We start from the raw sequence: 17,730 nt of genomic DNA on the forward strand, positions 1-17,730 counted from the left end.
AGTGAACAGCAGTGTCAGCTTTGTTCTGCAGTTTAATGGAACAGAGTCAAACATCAGTGCTCCAGCTGGAAGTGGACCAGCAACTTACACAGTGTCATCTCTGACTCCTGCAACTAAATACACATTCACTCTCTTCTCTGTGTTTGAGAATGTCACAAGCAGTGGAATCAGCATTGATGCAGTGACTGGTAAGAGATCAACATAATTTAATCCAAATATTGTTTTTTATGTTTATAGAATATAAATGTGCTCAAGAAAATATCTTTTTTTTTTTTCAAACAACACATACACTCTCCTTTGTAAACCTGTGATAAAGGTATACTGTTGTGTTAATGGAGAAAAATGTCAAACGAACATTATGAACGGTTGATCACACAGAGAGACAGGAGATTGCCTTTTATTGAAATGTCTTTCCTCGTCTGGGAGCTTTTTGAACTCTGTTACTCCTCTATTCATTTTCTCCCATACATCAGGGTCATCTGCCCAGGGATGTGGATTCTTTAATGATATTGGTTTTAGCCATGCTCTACAAGCCAACCTTTTTATTATTTTATCTTAGGTCTTTCTGCACACTTCTACATATTTCTAAATTTTGACTTTATTTTGTAAACTTGTGTAGATCCCGCTCAGGCAGATAGCTTTCTTTTAGCTTTTTTTCAGCTTGTTTTTTTCACTTTTTTAACTTGGTTATCAACTGTCAAGTTCTTTATTTTCTCCAGCTCTTGGCCAACTTGAAAGGTGGACATGGAATCAACTCATTCATTTTCTTTGTTTATTTTGTATCAATGACTTAGGTCATTTAGATCGATAACCTTAAAAAAAAGAAACAACAATTAATCAAACAATGTTGAACATCTAAAAAAAAACCTCACAAACTTAAACGCATATTCACCTTTTACATATTTCAAAACAAAAATCCATTCATCATGAGTCACTATAAGTTCCTGCCTGTGTTGGCTCGGATCCCTCAGGCGGGAACCGCAAAGCCGGTAGCAAGCACCAGTGCAGGGGAACTGGGTCAGACAGGGCTTCTCTGTCAATTTAGGAGGAATTCAGGCCGGACGACTGCAGGTCAGTTACACGTAACTACTCGCTCAGTGTAGTTACACACGCATGTGTGGTGGTACTTGTATCAGATGATGTTCGATTGGGGATTCTGCATGTCAATCAAGTGACATACCTCATAGTGAGGATGATTATTCATGATTATTTTAAAAAATATATATATATATATATATATATATATATATATTTAATATATATTTTAATCTATTTGATATAGCCCGCGATCTACCCTCACATCTAGTCCAGTGCGATCGAATTAATGTGCACCCCTGCTCCAGTTGTTTTTAATGGTGGCTGGCTCTTGTTCCCACAACTTCATTAGCTTGATCAAACGTGACATAAATAATAAGCGGAAGGGGGTGGCGTTCTCCTACCACATGTGCTTGTGTACCCTGTTTATGGGATGCAGAGGAGAATTAAATTAATTCATTAAAAGTTGGGCTAAAAAACATAACAAAGTTGGTGCAAACATTTACTCGCCATGTGGCAGGTAGCCCTCTAAATTTTACACACAAAACAGGAAATTTGCTCACAAAGCATGACTGATAATTTTTTATTAATTGTTAATTAAGATGACCGTGCAAAAAATAGAAAAGAAAAATAAATGAGGAGGGAGAGTGAAGCAAAGACCAAAGATAGAAAGGCCAGGTGCAGATGATTTCAGGCAGAGAGACGAGAAGAGAGGCGGAGAGAAGAGAAAGCAATCAGTCAAAAGCAGAAGCTAAGATGGAAAAGCATGGACAGTCTAATCCAGGGGTGTCAAAGTCATTTTGGTTCGGGGGCCACATTCAGCCCGTCTGATCTCAAGTGGGCCGGATCAGTAACATAAAAGCAAAATAACAGCTTTGTTTTATTTATTTTTACTCAATTTGAAAAAATGCCTCAACCAACATAGCAGCCTAATCACTTGGGGCCAATGGATCTTGAATAAAATTAATTTCAATTTAAAAAATGTTGGTCTATTTAATTTTATACACACTGAATATTTTATATCTGACACTGAAGCAATCCTGAAACCTTTCTTTGTGGTGAGTCTCTTAGTGGTGCTGAATGTTATATTCTTTGAACACTGTAACCTGTTGATGACATACCAAGCATGGGGGTTTTGTAATCAGCTTCGTGAAAGAAAAACTGTCCATTTTTCTTGGAAAGCTCTTCACTCCACTTCACTTTTTGACAACATTTTGGTCATTAGGGTGTCGCTAATGATCATCCTCATAGCAAGATTACAGCGGTAAGGCTCATAGGGAACCAAAGTGCATCCTACCCAGACACAGAGCTGTTAGGTTTCACTTTTGGCACATGCAGAGATAAGCTGTTTCACCTGTTTTGCTTTTCCTTTGCTCCCCCTAGTGTCGGAATTGCACATTTCGGTTATTTCTTTAAAAAATCACAACTCGCCACAGGAATGGACTAGAAACTTGCTTTCTATTTTAACCATCCTTGTGATTTTTACTCTTCGTGTGTGGGCAGGACTTAACCACCTGGGGGGCCTGATACGGCCCATGGGCCGTATGTTTGACACCCCTGGTCTGAGCAGTCTAAGCTATGCTGCATTTAATGTACCGTAATTTCCGGACTATAAACCGCTACTTTTTTTCCTGCGCTTACAGCCCTGCGCCTTATTCAGTGGCGCGGCTAATTTATGGATTTAATTGGCGGCCGCCATGTACGTCCTTTCGGACTCAGTGAATGGCTTAAATTCTTTGTTTAACACCAAGCACAAATCCTTTGTTTTTCAACACACTAAACAGCCAAACAGCATGGACCTCACTTCAGGTCTTAGACACTTCAGTCATGGTTCAAAAGAACGAAACACGCATGCCCGGCCGCATCCCAGAATCCTTTGGTGCCATTAGACCCAACGTGCACGTGATCGCCACTACAATATGATGAAGCTTTCAAGTTAAAAGCAATCGTTAAAAGCAGCGTGAAAAAATCCACCATCACCAACGGGTTTGGAAAAGCCGGTTAGCTGCGTGACGGAGAGAACAGCGCATGGAGTGAATTTACCTCTGAGTCATAGTGACTCGGCTGGCTGCACGTAAATATGTGGGAATAACATCAGCCTTTATTTTGTCGGGACACGACTGGAAACACAAATCGACGTGATCGTTTTTAAGGTTTCTAAGGACTGAGCGGAATTTTGCTTTGAAAAGCTCACAGCCTCCGTGTGAGCTGGAGACATCTTCTCCTGCTGCTCGTTTCCATAGAGCTGCGGGGCCGATGGCAGTTTGATGGCTCCCACACGTAACAACGCATCCGCCCCTCATCCACAAAACGTACAGTATTAAGTCCGATTGCTCCGCACAGACACGATTTGCTCCTCCCTGGAGCCGCCCTGGCCAGAGGTGTCGAAGAAGATAGGAAGGGGAGCGCGCGGGGCGAGCGCAGAGGCGTCCGCGGCGCAGTGTTTGTAGTGGAAGGAAACTTCTGACGCACGCGCCGCGCTGAGGCGCTGGTATCGCGCTGAGGCGCGCGCTTTTCAGTCGCCGCTGCTTTATTTTACTGGTGTGTTTTTTTGACCAGCCCTGTTACTCCCATAACGCTGCCGCGTGTTGGCCTCCCATCCGGCCTTCGCAGATTCGGGTGGCTCAGGACGTCCAAAAATTAAATGAGCAGTTGGGAAATGAAAAGACACACAAGAGTCTGCATGAATTTTCAAACCTTTTGCAAAAGGGGGGAGGTGGAAAAACACGACCTGTTAGGCTCTGTGGCTGTCCGCTCTCTCCGCCCTCAAGGCAAAAAGGCTTTTTTTATTATCCAGTAAGAGAAGTTGAAAACATACAAAATACGTCATTAGAATGGTGTGTTTTTGTCTAGTCTGCATTGCAGGTGTTGTGGCTCCAAAAACACTCCAGTACAGAAAGAAAACAGACCAAAAGTCACAAACAGGCCTACTGGTGACCTCGGCACATTATCTGCTACTGAAGGCAGGAATCAAGCATATGTCTGCAGTACAATACACACACATTCATATATAAAATCCATTAAATGCATAATAAATAGAACATATATTATAACCCCTGTAATGCATAATGAAAAGATCATAGAAAATAATATGGAACCCCTGTTCACCTCAACACGCGACACAAGCGGAAGGAGAGCTTTTCCCGTTCACTCTTCCATGCACTGCTGATACTTGCTCATTCTTAAACACGTACAACAGAATGGCGAGCCGGGCGTTGGCCCCGCCTTTAGACCCTAAGACTCATGGGAAATGGGGGATCGCGGATGTAAATTTCCTCATAATAACTGAGGGATGTAATGTTGATTATATGGTTACTGTAACTAAAATAAATAAATAAATAAATAAACCATAACTGAGGAACTTGTGAACAGAATAGAGGTGCATGCGTGCGTAAGGTTTACTGAAGTGCATGAGCCTGAGGTAAGGCTGACTCCTCCCACAGTGTGGTAATGAATCACACTTGCTTTGGGAGTCAGGACGTGATTTGTCAGGATTACAATGTTGCCTAATACATGCGGCTTTTACTCCGACTTGTGTATGATTAAAAGCAGTTAAAGACGTGAAAATGGGTGGGTGCGGCTTGTAATCGGGTGCGCTTTGTAGTCCGGATTTTACGGTAGATTAACAATATGCTTTTGTCTGTGTGTTACTCTGATTGGACCTTGGATCTTCCTGTTTATTAAGTTGTGTATTGTTCTAGTTTATCTACACTGGAAGCTCAAAGTATCACAATATTTTAGTTAATTATGACAAAACCTGTTTTTGTTTAGCTGAATCATGATGAATATTATCTTTTAGTTCAGCCGTGTCATAACAAACATTCTCTTGTCAAACTATAAGGTAAGCACTTTTAATAGTTGAGATGTTCATCCCTTAATAAAAGGCTTTGTCACCTGAGTCTGTAGAACTGTCTATCGGCACTAATTTCCAACACCAGCCAACCTGAGTGACCAAAGGAAAATATGGAGACAAGATTCTAAAGAAATATAATGGGACACCACCAAAAAAACATAAATATAATCTTTCCAATAATATTCTTCTTTAAATATTGTTTTGAATAACTAAATGTTTTTAACATGTAGTCCTTGTTTTGTGTTTTGCTTTTATAAAGGTTTGCATTTCATTTGATATACATACTTTGAAATGATAAATAATTCTGCTCTAAAAATACATGTTTCAGCATTTATTGCACCTGTTATAAGAAAAAAAAATTGCAGATAAACCGTGGATTGTTCTGCCCAATTTTTTATTTCAGTATAATGTTGAGATGGACATAGTAAACTTTCATCTGGCATCCCATGAAGTGGGGAATCATTATATCGTGCAGAATCCAAGGAGTGATGTCAGAGATATGTCCACTGTATCTGTATTTTAGATAGAACATCAGTTGCGTTTCTGTTTTCACTTGTTAGAATAAAACAAATAGCTCTGTTTAATAGAATACTGTGCAGAAGGCTTAAAGACCTTCATGGAATACAGTTTTGTTGGTTTTAAAGCTACATGTATTGCAAAAAAAGGAATTTAAAGTGGCTACAAAAGCAAAAACCAATGAAACAAGAAATATATGTTGAACTGTTCAGATAAATACAGTTGATACAAATAAAACTAATATAAAAGCAGAACACTCTTATTTAAATTATTGCCTGGAAATATTTGAAAATAATAACCAGCTTGTCTCCTCTGAGGCAAAATTATTTTACCCCTAAAAAGATTGTTGCAGGAGACATTTGCAGAATTATTGTGTCTTTATACAAAAAGAATCTGCTGGTAATAACTCTACACTATTGTGTATTTTTAATCATTTCCGGATTCCGAACATTTTGTGATATTGCCTTTTTAAATTTTTGTTTCAGCTCCTCAAAATGTGGAAGTTTTCAGAGTAGTGACAAAAACTGACAGAAGCGTAACTTTGCAGTGGAGTAAAGTGAAATCTGCCAGCTATGTTCTCCAGTACAATCAAGGATCGAAGAATATTTCTGCCTCAGATGGAGATGGACCAATAACTTACACAGTTTCTTCTCTCAGTGCAAACACTATCTACAATTTTACTCTTTTCTCTGTGTTTGAAAATGCCAGAAGTGGTGGAGTTCAGCTTCAAGCTTTAACTGGTAAGATCTTTCACTTTTTCTATTTGCATTGGAACCAAAATTAAAAAATGTGTCAAGTGACTTTTAATGCATAGAATAATTTGTGCTGCTTGTAATTTTTAGACATTTTTTTGAGGATTAAAATCCTGAAAGCTGATGAATGTTCTCTTTCATCCAAGAGGCGTTGTCTTAAAATCTAGTCATGGCATCTGGACTGATGAAGCCTTTTGAATGAGTTTCAAAAAAGAAGACTTGATGACCAAACTTTAAGACCTGAGAACTAAAGTGATTTAATTAAAATTGTGACATCCTTTATTCGTATATTCCATCTACAACAAAGGATTTTGAAAATTACAAAATATTTTTTATTTCTTTAAAAAAAATTGTGTTGACATTTTGATTCTTTCATTGTGTAGTATAAAAAGAATCTTATGAATAAAGTTATTTGCGTGTCTTTTAATGATTGCTTTCTAACAACAACAGATCAGCCATATTTTCCATGTGGACAGACTGTTTGTCCTCCAGGCCAGGACTGTGTCATCATCAATGGAAAAGCTCAGTGTGGTGAAGCCTGTGAACATTACACTGAACTGAATGATAACTGGCTTTCTGAATATAACATAAATGGAAATTCATACTGTGATGGAAGCTACTACTCCCCTGAAGGCTGGTATCGCATGTTTGTGGGACAAACCAGCGCTCAGATTCCTGAAACTTGTGTACAAGACAGCAGATGCAGCAGTTATAACCGTTTCCAGATGACACAACCTCATCCAACTCAATACAATCAAACTGTAACACGCACTTTGTGTCATAGTTATGACAGTTCCTGCTGCTCCTACACATCCTCAGACACTATCAAGGTCAAACTCTGCTATGGAGATTTCTATGTCTACAAACTTCAAAGACTCCCAGGATGCAACACTGCATATTGTGCAGGTAATGTTCTGTTACTAAGCTGTCTGATGTTTTATTTATAAGAATATTGTTTTACTTGTTCCATGGATAGAAAAATGTAATTAACACAAACTACATTTATTCATCTTCATCCATTACTATTTATAATCTTGTATTTTATGTTCAAATAATCATAATGTTAGTTTGCCAAAAAATATCTTAACTTTCCATGTCTTTAAGTGTATAATATATTTTTCCTGTTTCAGTTCCAAAGCACAGCTTCAGAGCAGCTGGTCAAGATGAAACCAGCATCACTCTACGGTGGAACAAAGTCAACAACAGTGTCAGCTTTGTTCTCCTGTTTAATGGCACAGAAACAAACATCAGTGCTCCAGCTGCAGATGACTCTGTAACTTACACAGTGTCATCTCTGACTGCTGCAACTAAATACACATTCACTCTCTTCTCTGTGTTTGAAAATGTCAGTAGCAGTGGAATCAGCATTGAGGCAGTCACTGGTATGTATAATGATTTGATTTGAATTTTAAACCTTTTTTTAATAAGAATTTTCAATTATTTGTGAGATAAAATAGAACTTAGAGGGACGTAAAACCAAAAAAATATGTTTTTAACAAATACCTGCTATTTTGAAGTCTAAAACAAGGGATTGTTTTGTATTAACAAACAGCTGTCTGGAACAAAAATTAAAGATATCTGTTGCAACATCTGGATGACCCTTGTTGAGGGATGAACCAAAGCAAAATGGTTCATGCTAACTAAGAATAGTAGCTATGGCTTAATCCTGTCATGTGTGCAGTTTCTAGAAGGTTTCACATGAATCAGGAAGTTCTGTCATATGTTGCTTGTAAAATATGAAACGTTCCTAATTACACACATTTTTTATGATTTTAATTAATTTACCAACTTTGTCTTTCAGCTCCTCCAAACCCACAAACAATCAGTTTACTTGGAACAAGTTTCAACAGCATCACTCTGCAGTGGAGTAAAGTGAACAATGCCAGTTATGTCCTGGAGTATAATAATGGACGAAGGATCATTCCTGCATCAGATGGAGATGGACCAGTCACTTACACTGTCTCATCTCTCAGTGCTGGCACTAGATACTCATTCCATCTCTACTCTGTGTTTGAGAACGCCAGAGGCAGTGAAATGCAACTTCAGGCTGTTACTGGTAAAATATTTCACTTCATAAGTAAAATTATTGATCATATATAAATATAAGACCTACAACTGTAGGAGCTAAAGGCCTAGAAACTATTTAACTAAGTTCTAGCTCCTTTGATACACTGAGATGTGCGACGCCAGAGTTGATTGACGCGCCAAGCGGGCTGTCGTTTCCTTATACGACGAAGAAAAATGAGTCCTTTACTCCGATCAACTTTGCATTACTTTCTTTCTTTTATTAATTTACACTACTGAACGGATTGGACTACTCTTTTGCTTCATTTCCCGCACAAGCGGTCAAAAACCATTTCTCCATCTGGCTCATGCACACCTGTGTGTGGTCAGATCATCAACCAATTTATAATTGACAGCAAAACATGAAAACAGCGACACCCACAGGACATTTTTCTCAATAGGGCTCCTACACACCGGCCCCTAAATTGTTATACAATTGAATAACAATTTACAAATACCTCTCAAAAAGGAGCCAAACATAGTTTACACTTCTTGTAACAAACAAAGTTTTGATATGGGCCTGTCGATTACATTAGATTTAGTTTGTAGTTTCACAGATCGTACAAGTCCCCTTTTGTCTGAATAAACTTCTAAGACTTTGCCAAGTAACCAGGAACCACGGGGAGCTGATGAGTCCATGATTACAACTATATCCCCGACTAACAAATTCCTCTTCCTTTGATTCCATTTCTGTCTCTCTTGGAGTAAAGGCAAATATTCCCGTATCCACCTTTTCCAGAAAAGATCAGCAAGATATTGTACTTGCTTCCAGCGTTTTCTAACATACTGGTCCTGCGGGTCAAATATTCCAGGGGGTAGAGCAGGTTTCCTCATGAGAAGAAGAAGATGGTTTGGTGTAAGAGGTTCCAAGTCATTTGGATCATCAGACATCTTCGTGAGTGGACGATCATTTAGAATTGCTTCTATTTCACAGAGTACTGTGGACAGTCCATCATCATCCAGTTGCTGCTGCTGTAGAACTGAACAAAGAACCTTACGAATTAGGCGGATTAAACGCTCCCATACGCCTCCAAAATGTGAAGCTCCTGGTGGGTTAAAACTCCACTGTATTCCAGCTTGTGTCATAACTTTTGCAATTTTGTCTTGGTTTATTGCAGACAACGCTCTTTTTAGTTCTTTATTGGCACCGATGAAATTTGTGCCATTATCAGATCTTAGTTGCTTCACTTGTCCTCTTCTGCTAATGAAGCGACGCAAAGCATTTATGCATGAATCTGTATCCAGAGACGTTGCAACCTCCAAATGCACGGCTCGGCTAGCCATACAAGTGAAGATGACCCCATAGCGTTTACAGGTTCCTCTTCCTCTTTTCACTTCCACTGGACCAAAGTAATCAACACCTGTGTTGGTGAATGGAGGCAGATCAGGAAGGATTCGTTCTTTTGGAAGATCAGACATTTTTTGTGTCACTGATCTCCCATGAAACCGTCGACAAAATAGACACTCTGAAATTACTCGCCTCACCGCAGAGTTGGCATTTGTAATCCAAAATCTTTGTCTTACTTTGGAGAGTGTATAAGCCCGACCGCCATGACCAAGACGTTGATGTATGTGTTTCAGAATGAGCATAGAGATATGCTGGTCCTTAGAAAGGATAAGAGGATGCTTGCTTTCTTCGGGCATTGCTCCTTTGCACAGTCTTCCACCTACTCTCAGAAGTCCATCATCCATGATGGGATCTAATTTGTAGATCGAACTTTGTTTACTCACACTTGAGTTTGACATCAATGCATGAATTTCTTTCATAAATCGCTGCTGCTGACAAAAGCGTATGATGGCCAATTCAGCTTCCTTCACATCACTCAGTGTTAAGAAGTCAACCTTGCCAAATGTTGCGTCTGTTGCAGGTGTGACATTTTTCTGCTTTGTCCTTGTGGTTTCATCCTGTACAGTTTTCAACTGCTTTCTCTGTCGACCCTTTTCCAACAGTATGGATTTAAGTCTAAGGATCCAGGCAACCGCAGTCGTTAACTTGCTCCAGTCTGAGAAATATGCAATCAACTTCTCTGTAGGGTTAGAAGCATCACAGCCACTGATTGCATTTAAAGTTTCTTCTTTTCTGACCTCTTTGTCATTAGGATCAACTGAAAACTCCGTGAATGATGTTGGCTCTTCACATTCATGTGTCCAAAGAAATTCAGGTCCTTTAAGCCATACGCTGTCCTTTAGGAAGCTTGAAGCTTTCATTCCTCTTGAGGCTTTGTCAGCTGGATTATCTTTGGAGCAAACGTGTCTCCATTGTGAGGGTTCAGATGCTTCTCTTATAGCAGAGATTCTGTTTGCTACGAACGTGTGAAAGCGCTTGTTTTCATTGCGAATGTACTTCAACACGGAAGTACTGTCAGTCCAAAATACAGAACTTTCCAGTGAGATCTCTAGTTCTGTTTTTAGCATTGCATCAAGTCTAACAGCGAGAACAGCTGCTGTTAGTTCTAATCTGGGAATTGTTATAGGTTTTAAAGGTGTTACTCTGGCTTTGCCAAGCAAAATGGCTACGTGAATGTGATCATTCTGGTTTACCAGTCTGATCTAGGTTACTGTCCCATATCCACATTCACTGGCATCTGCAAAATGGTGCAATTGTGCACATTTGATTTTTCCAAATCCCACTGGCTTGATGCACCTTCTCACTTCAAAATGGACAGTAGAGCTAATTCTTCAAGCCATTTTTTCCACTGGGACCGAAGGTCTTGTGGTAAAGTGTCATCCCATCCACATTTTCTTCTGCATAACTCCTGTTGAATCATCTTGGCACACAATGTGACTGGTGCAAGAAAACCTAAAGGGTCGTAGATCGAGCAGGTGACTGACAAAACACCACGTCTGGTGAGGGGCTTTTCTTTTATCTCCATTTTAAACATGAACACATCAGTCTCTGCACACCATTGCAGTTCCAAAGCCCTTTCTACTGGAAGTTTATCACGATCTAAATCCAGCTTCTTCAGGTCCTTGGCTCTTTGACTAGAAGTGATAGCTTCCAAAACGGCTCGACTGTTACTGATCCACTTCTCCAAAATGAACCCTCCTTTGGCCCACATAAAAATGAGATCTTTCATCATTTTTACTGCTGTCTCCTCCGTGGGCGAGCTCTTCAAGCAGTCATCAACATTGAAGTTTTTCTTGACTGTTTGACAAACCTCTGATTTGAATTCAGATTTGTTGTCATCTGCTGTTTTCTGGAGAGCGAAGCTTGCACAGCTTGGTGATGAAACGGCACCAAACAGATGCACAGTCATCCTATACTCTTCAGGCTCTTTAGCAAAATCTCCACCTGGCCACCAAAGAAATCGCAGAAAGTCTCTATGTTCTTCCACTACCTTCACTTGGTGGAACATTGCCTGGATATCACCCATGAAAGCCACAGGTTCCTGTCTGACTCTTGTAAGAACTCCCAGCACTGAACTTGTTAGATTGGGGCCTTGCATGAGCTCTCCATTTAATGACACTCCTTTGAAGGTGGCTCCACAATCGAAAACAACTCGCAGGGATTTTTTCCTTGGATGTTGAACACCATGATGAGGGATGTACCAGACCTTTCCTTCCCTCCCCTTTATCTGCTGTTTAGGGACCCTTTCAGCATAAGATTTCTTGAAAAGTTCATTCATGTATCTTGAATACTCCTCTTGCCAAGCTTTATCATGAATAAATCTCTTCTTTAAACTTTGAAGTCTTTGCTTAGCCACACTGTAGTTGTTTGGAAAATGAACCTCAGGATTTCTAAAGGGTAAGTTCATGCAGTACTGTCCGCCAATCAACGTTACTGAATTTTCCAATGTATTTAGAAACTTTACATCTTCTCTTGACATCTCTTTCTCCTTTGAAACCTTTTCATTAAACTCATAGCTGTACTGACTGGACAGCAATTCCTCAAGTTTATTCACAGAAATCCTGTTCACTGTAGCAGAGCGGGGGCACTCCTCCAAAACACCACTGTTTCCATTCAGTGGACCATTGACGACCCATCCCAACACTGTCTTAACGGCATATGGTCCATTTCCATTGCTGTTAATAACTTCCCAAGGCTCCAGTAGCTGGGGGGCGTTGGTACCTATTAATAGGTCGACTTCTGCATTTATTTTTGGCATGTGAATTTTAGACAAGTGAGGATGTTTCTTCAGATGTTCAGATGTTGCCATGCTCTCAGTTGAAACTGGCATTTTCCTTTGTGTCAATACTTCTGGCAGAGGATAAAAATTATGGTCTTCTACACCAGACACTTCTAGACCAATCAAAGAGTAGGCTGGAACAACAGTCTCCTGTCCCATTGTACGCAAGAGAAATGAAGTTCTTCTACCAGTAACATTCAGCTTTTGCATAAGATGTTCTGAGCAAAAAGTTGCTGAACTCCCAGGGTCCAAAAATGCATGTGTTTTGATGACACAATTTCCCTTTTTTGCCTTGATCTTCACAGGAAGTATAGATAGGGCACAGTAATCCACTCCGGCCCCTGTATGTCCACATGTTGTCTGTAAAGTTGGTTTATTCTCTATGGACTCCTTTGACTGCTCTGCAGCTAGGGGCTGTCTTTTAATGTGGAGCACAGTAGGGTGCATTTGACTACAGGCCTCACATTTTAGCCGCTGCTCGCAGATGCGACTCACGTGACCAGTGCTTAAACATGCAAAACAGAATTGTCCTTCTTTAAGCCACTGAATCTTGTCTTTATGTTTCATTATTGTAAAGGCTTTGCAGTTTTCCAATAGATGGCCTTTTGCACAAAAAACACAGTTAGGAAACTCTTTGTTGTTGCTGGGTTTTTTAAATACACCTGATGTTACTGTAGTGGCCACAGTGTTTCCTTTGAATCCAAACTTAGGAAGTGACTTGGATCTTATAAAGGATTTTGTATGAGCAATGTTTGATAAAGGATCTTGTATGTTGCCAAATAGAGGATCAGAAAGAATTTTTACATGTCGTTCAATGAAAGCGACAAGATCAATGAAATGAGCTCTGTTGTTGGTTCTTTCCATAACTTCATGTGCTGTGACTCTCCAATGTTCTCTCATTTTGTATGGCAACTTTGAGATTATAGCTCTCATGTTTGCAGGCATGTCAAGTTCTTGCATGTGCTGAAGCTCCGTCATAACATTACAACAGGAACGAAGGAATAAAGAATATGCTTTTAGAGCTTTAACATCTTCAGCTTTTATTGTTTGCCAAGCCAACGCCTTTTCATTGTAAGCTGTTGCTATTTTATAAGGATTTCCAAAGTGGCACTGAAGAAGATCCTTGGCCACTGCATAGCCATGTTCAGGAGTCATGTGTTTACAGCTACGCACCAGTTCTTGTGGTTTTCCCCTTGTAAACTGTTCCAAATAGTATAAGCAATCGGCTTTTCCTGTTTTTGCTTCCACTCCTTGCTCAAAAGCCTTGATAAAACTTCTATATTCCAGAGGATCCCCTTCGAATATGGGAATAGTTCGTGGTGGTAGAGATGTTGAAAGCTGCTGTTGCACAAGTGCTGATGTTATTTCAGTCAGACAACTCTTGCAGAAGAACATTTATTTCACAACATCTTTAGGATGACATTCACAATTTGATTCACAACTTCGTTTTGGCATAAGGCTCCGTTCAATTCCTTGAGACAATTATTTTTCCATACACTTTCGGGTAACAACCCCCGTAACGGAGCCCACAGGTGGAAGCCGGGGAGGAGGGAGGGGCAAAGAATGAGCGCTGAAGGTAAGAGAGAATGAACAATTGTACACCTGACTTAAATAGGACGCTAAGCAGGTGGGTTAATTAACAGACCCGCCCTAGGGGAGTAACCTGCAATTCTGCCGAGTGTCTGCCCGAAATGCGACGAGTCGCTTATTTCAGTCAGACAACTCTTGCAGAAGAACATTTATTTCACAACATCTTTAGGATGACATTCACAATTTGATTCACAACTTCGTTTTGGCATAAGGCTCCGTTCAATTCCTTGAGACAATTATTTTTCCATACACTTTCGGGTAACAACCCCCAACACCAAGATCATCCAGAAGAAGAAGAAAATGTAAATGTATAATGTATAATCAGTGTGTAAATAAGATGAGGTGTGTTTTCGGCAGCATTCCATTTTCACTTCATTTCATTTCATTTCATTTCATTTTCCAGTATGACTGCTATGTGTTTACCCGGCACCATTGACCGTTTGGCCGCTCCCTTCGAGAACCACTCTACGAAGGGAACATGCTATCTAGTGTATCTGCTATGTGTTTACCCGGCACCATTAACCGTTTGGCCGCTCCCTTCGAGAACCACTCTACGAAGGGAACATACTATCTAGTGTATCTGCTATGTGTTTACCCGGCACCATTGACCGTTTGGCCGCTCCCTTCGAGAACCACTCTACGAAGGGAACATGCTATCTAGTGTATCTGCTATGTGTTTACCCGGCACCATTGACCGTTTGGCCGCTCCCTTCGAGAACCACTCTACGAAGGGAACATGCTATCTAGTGTATCTGCTATGTGTTTACCCGGCACCATTGACCGTTTGGCCGCTCCCTTCGAGAACCACTCTACGAAGGGAACATTCTATCTAGTGTATCTGCTATGTGTTTACCCGGCACCATTGACCGTTTGGCCGCTCCCTTCGAGAACCACTCTACGAAGGGAACATGCTATCTAGTGTATCTGCTATGTGTTTACCCGGCACCATTGACCGTTTGGCCGCTCCCTTCGAGAACCACTCTACGAAGGGAACATGCTATCTAGTGTATCTGCTATGTGTTTACCCGGCACCATTGACCGTTGGGCCGCTCCCGTTCACCAGGGGAGCATACTATCTGAAGAGAGAGAGAGAAAAAGAAGACTGGAGGGGAGCCAACAAGATTACACAACCTGATTCAATTTAAACACCATGCATTTTATACTCATCATTCGCGGCTTCTACTTGAGGGAGGACTTCTCTTAAGATAATTATTTTCCTTACGCTTTAGGGTAACAAAAACCCCCAACGCCAAGATCATCCAGAAGAGAAAATGTGAATGTATAATCAGTGTGTAAATAAGATGAGGTGTGTTTTCGGCTGCATTCCATTTTCACTTCACTTCATTTCATTTTCCAGTATGACTGCTATGTGTTTACCCGGTACCATTGACCGTTGGGCCGCTTCCTTCGAGAACCACTCTACGAAGGGAACATGCTATCTAGTGTATCTGCTATGTGTTTACCCGGCACCATTGACCGTTTGGCCGATCCCTTCGAGAACCACTCTACGAAGGGAACATGCTATCTAGTGTATCTGCTATGTGTTTACCCGGCACCATTGACCGTTTGGGTCGCTCCCTTCGAGAACCACTCTACGAAGGGAACATGCTATCTAGTGTATCTGCTATGTGTTTACCCGGCACCATTGACCGTTTGGCCGCTCCCGTTCGAGAACCACTCTACGAAGGGAACATGCTATCTAGTGTACCCGCTATGTGTTTACCCGGCACCATTGACCGTTTGGCCGCTCCCTTCGAGAACCACTCTACGAAGGGAACATGCTATCTAGTGTATCTGCTATGTGTTTACCCCGGCACCATTGACCGTTGGGCCGCTCCCGTTCGAGAACCACTCTACGAAGGGAACATGCTATCTAGTGTATCTTCTTCTTCCACTTTCGGCTTCTCCCGTCAGGGGTCGCCACAGCGAACAAGTCGCATGGTAAATTTGGCAATGTTTTACGCCGGATGCCCTTCCTGACGCAACCTTCTCTAACCGGGCTTGGAACCGGCAGAGGTAGAGAAGGGAACAGGGAGCAGCCTGGAGTCGAACCCGGGTTTCACGGACGGAAGGCGCCGCAAACCAGCACGAGCTAAACTGGCTCCCATGCTATCTAGTGTATCTGCTATGTGTTTACCCCGGCACCATTGACCGTTGGGCCGCTCCCATTCACCAGGGGAGCATACTACCTCAAAGAGAGAGGGAAAGAAATGAAATGGGAGCCGACATAAGAAGTACTCCTACCTGATCTTAGAACGTAAAGCCCACGTCCGCAAAACGCTGGCGGAACTATAATTCTAGCCGCCATGGACGACCCTAGGATGACACAAACTTACATCCAATACAATGCTCCCGATGACATCCTATGCCATGAATGAAATAACCCCATATTTGAAGCTTCCATCACATACTATGACGGGGTTAACGGCCATAAACATTTCATCTGGCATAATATTCACACAAGCTTAGTAAAATCCATTATTCTAAGCTGCCATCACACTATGACGGGCTCGACGCCATTATATACACATCATGCATGCTACTAACGCAGGCTTAATAACTGCCATTATTACGAACTCCAACGACAATACCACAACGAGCTTAACGGCCACAAAGTTTTCTCCCATTTGGCATACCAATTAAAATGATTGAATTGATACAACTTAGAGCAACCTAAATTTTGAGGCTTCCACCTGACAAATAATTTTCTTTCAACATTTATAATCCAAGAATTTCACACTCATTCTGCAGCTGACATAGATTGATTCAAGCCAGAAGTGTCCTTGGAACGCAGAGGAGGTCCACCACCCCTTCACTTTCAGTGCAGCAATAGGTACGTTGAGCAGTCATCGTTGCAGCACCAGATCAGGGAATGCATGGGTGACATCATTTCCTGGAAACGGAGAAGCTGATCGGGGCGTGAGGGTTCGCAGGCTCAGGATGCGATGCATAGATAAAAAACAAAGCAGTATTAGTCTTGACAAGAATATATAAATAACCCAGAAACTGATCAGTTTCAAAATGATTGAGATAAATTAAATAACAGTGCTTTTAAAAACAAATCTGAGAAAGTGAAATTTAGTAGATAGTTAAGGTAAAGACCCATTGTGGATTTATCGCACCCTAGAAACCACCATAATTACAAATTCCAACAGTGAAATAATAGTGAAATATATGACCTGCACGGAATCTTAACACCAATTTTTTGTTTTATATATTCCAATGATAAAAGTAACCTTTGACAGTTTCAGAGGGACGCACCTTCAGGAGGCCATCGAGGAGTAGGAGTAGGAGATGGGAAGAGTAGCCAAGGAGATTTGTAGATGAGGAAGGTCAACATCCCACGTAGCAGAGGATTACAGCTCGGCTGGATTTGATGCCTTGTATATGATATTAATGGTTCTCAAATTTTTTATTTAGCCAAGGGCGACTGGATACTGCAAAAGAGAACTTGAGAGCCATGAGGGATCATGGTTTTGATATTATTTTTGCTAGACTGAACCTTAAGCATTCAGAGGCGGAGTATAACAAGCCTCCAAATGGGGATGCATCTAGCAGAGTGCCATCTGCTTAGAAAAGTCAGACCGAAGACTGACTTGTGGACACAAGATTTAACTCTTGAACTAAGCTTGAGAGCGCAAGTGATATATTTCCTATGGTCAGGGTAGAAGTTGCTCAAAGTGTTAATTAACCAAGTCAACCGATGACACAATACTATCATTCAATATTGAAACAGCCTTAATATAATCTCCAAGGATGAAATAACCGGACGACCCCTTAAGAACCATCAGAG

At 41.0% G+C, this 17,730-nt stretch overlaps 1 protein-coding gene and 1 long non-coding RNA gene across 2 annotated transcripts in view; both read left to right on the forward strand.

The window, feature by feature from the left end:
* Positions 1 to 17,730, forward strand: part of LOC144987173 (uncharacterized) — a 75,697-nt gene that overhangs the window by 3,279 nt on the left and 54,688 nt on the right. The gene's annotated exons all lie outside the window — the stretch shown is intronic.
* On the forward strand, positions 5,890 to 7,538 carry LOC144987187 (uncharacterized). The gene is made up of 3 exons (XR_013651060.1): positions 5,890 to 6,144; positions 6,607 to 7,062; positions 7,287 to 7,538. It is a non-coding gene; the product is annotated as an uncharacterized LOC144987187 (long non-coding RNA).

This window comes from Oryzias latipes, chromosome 18, assembly GCF_053564925.1.
Source record: "Oryzias latipes strain Hd-rR chromosome 18, Olatipes_Hd-rR_3.1".
NCBI lineage: Eukaryota > Metazoa > Chordata > Actinopteri > Beloniformes > Adrianichthyidae > Oryzias > Oryzias latipes.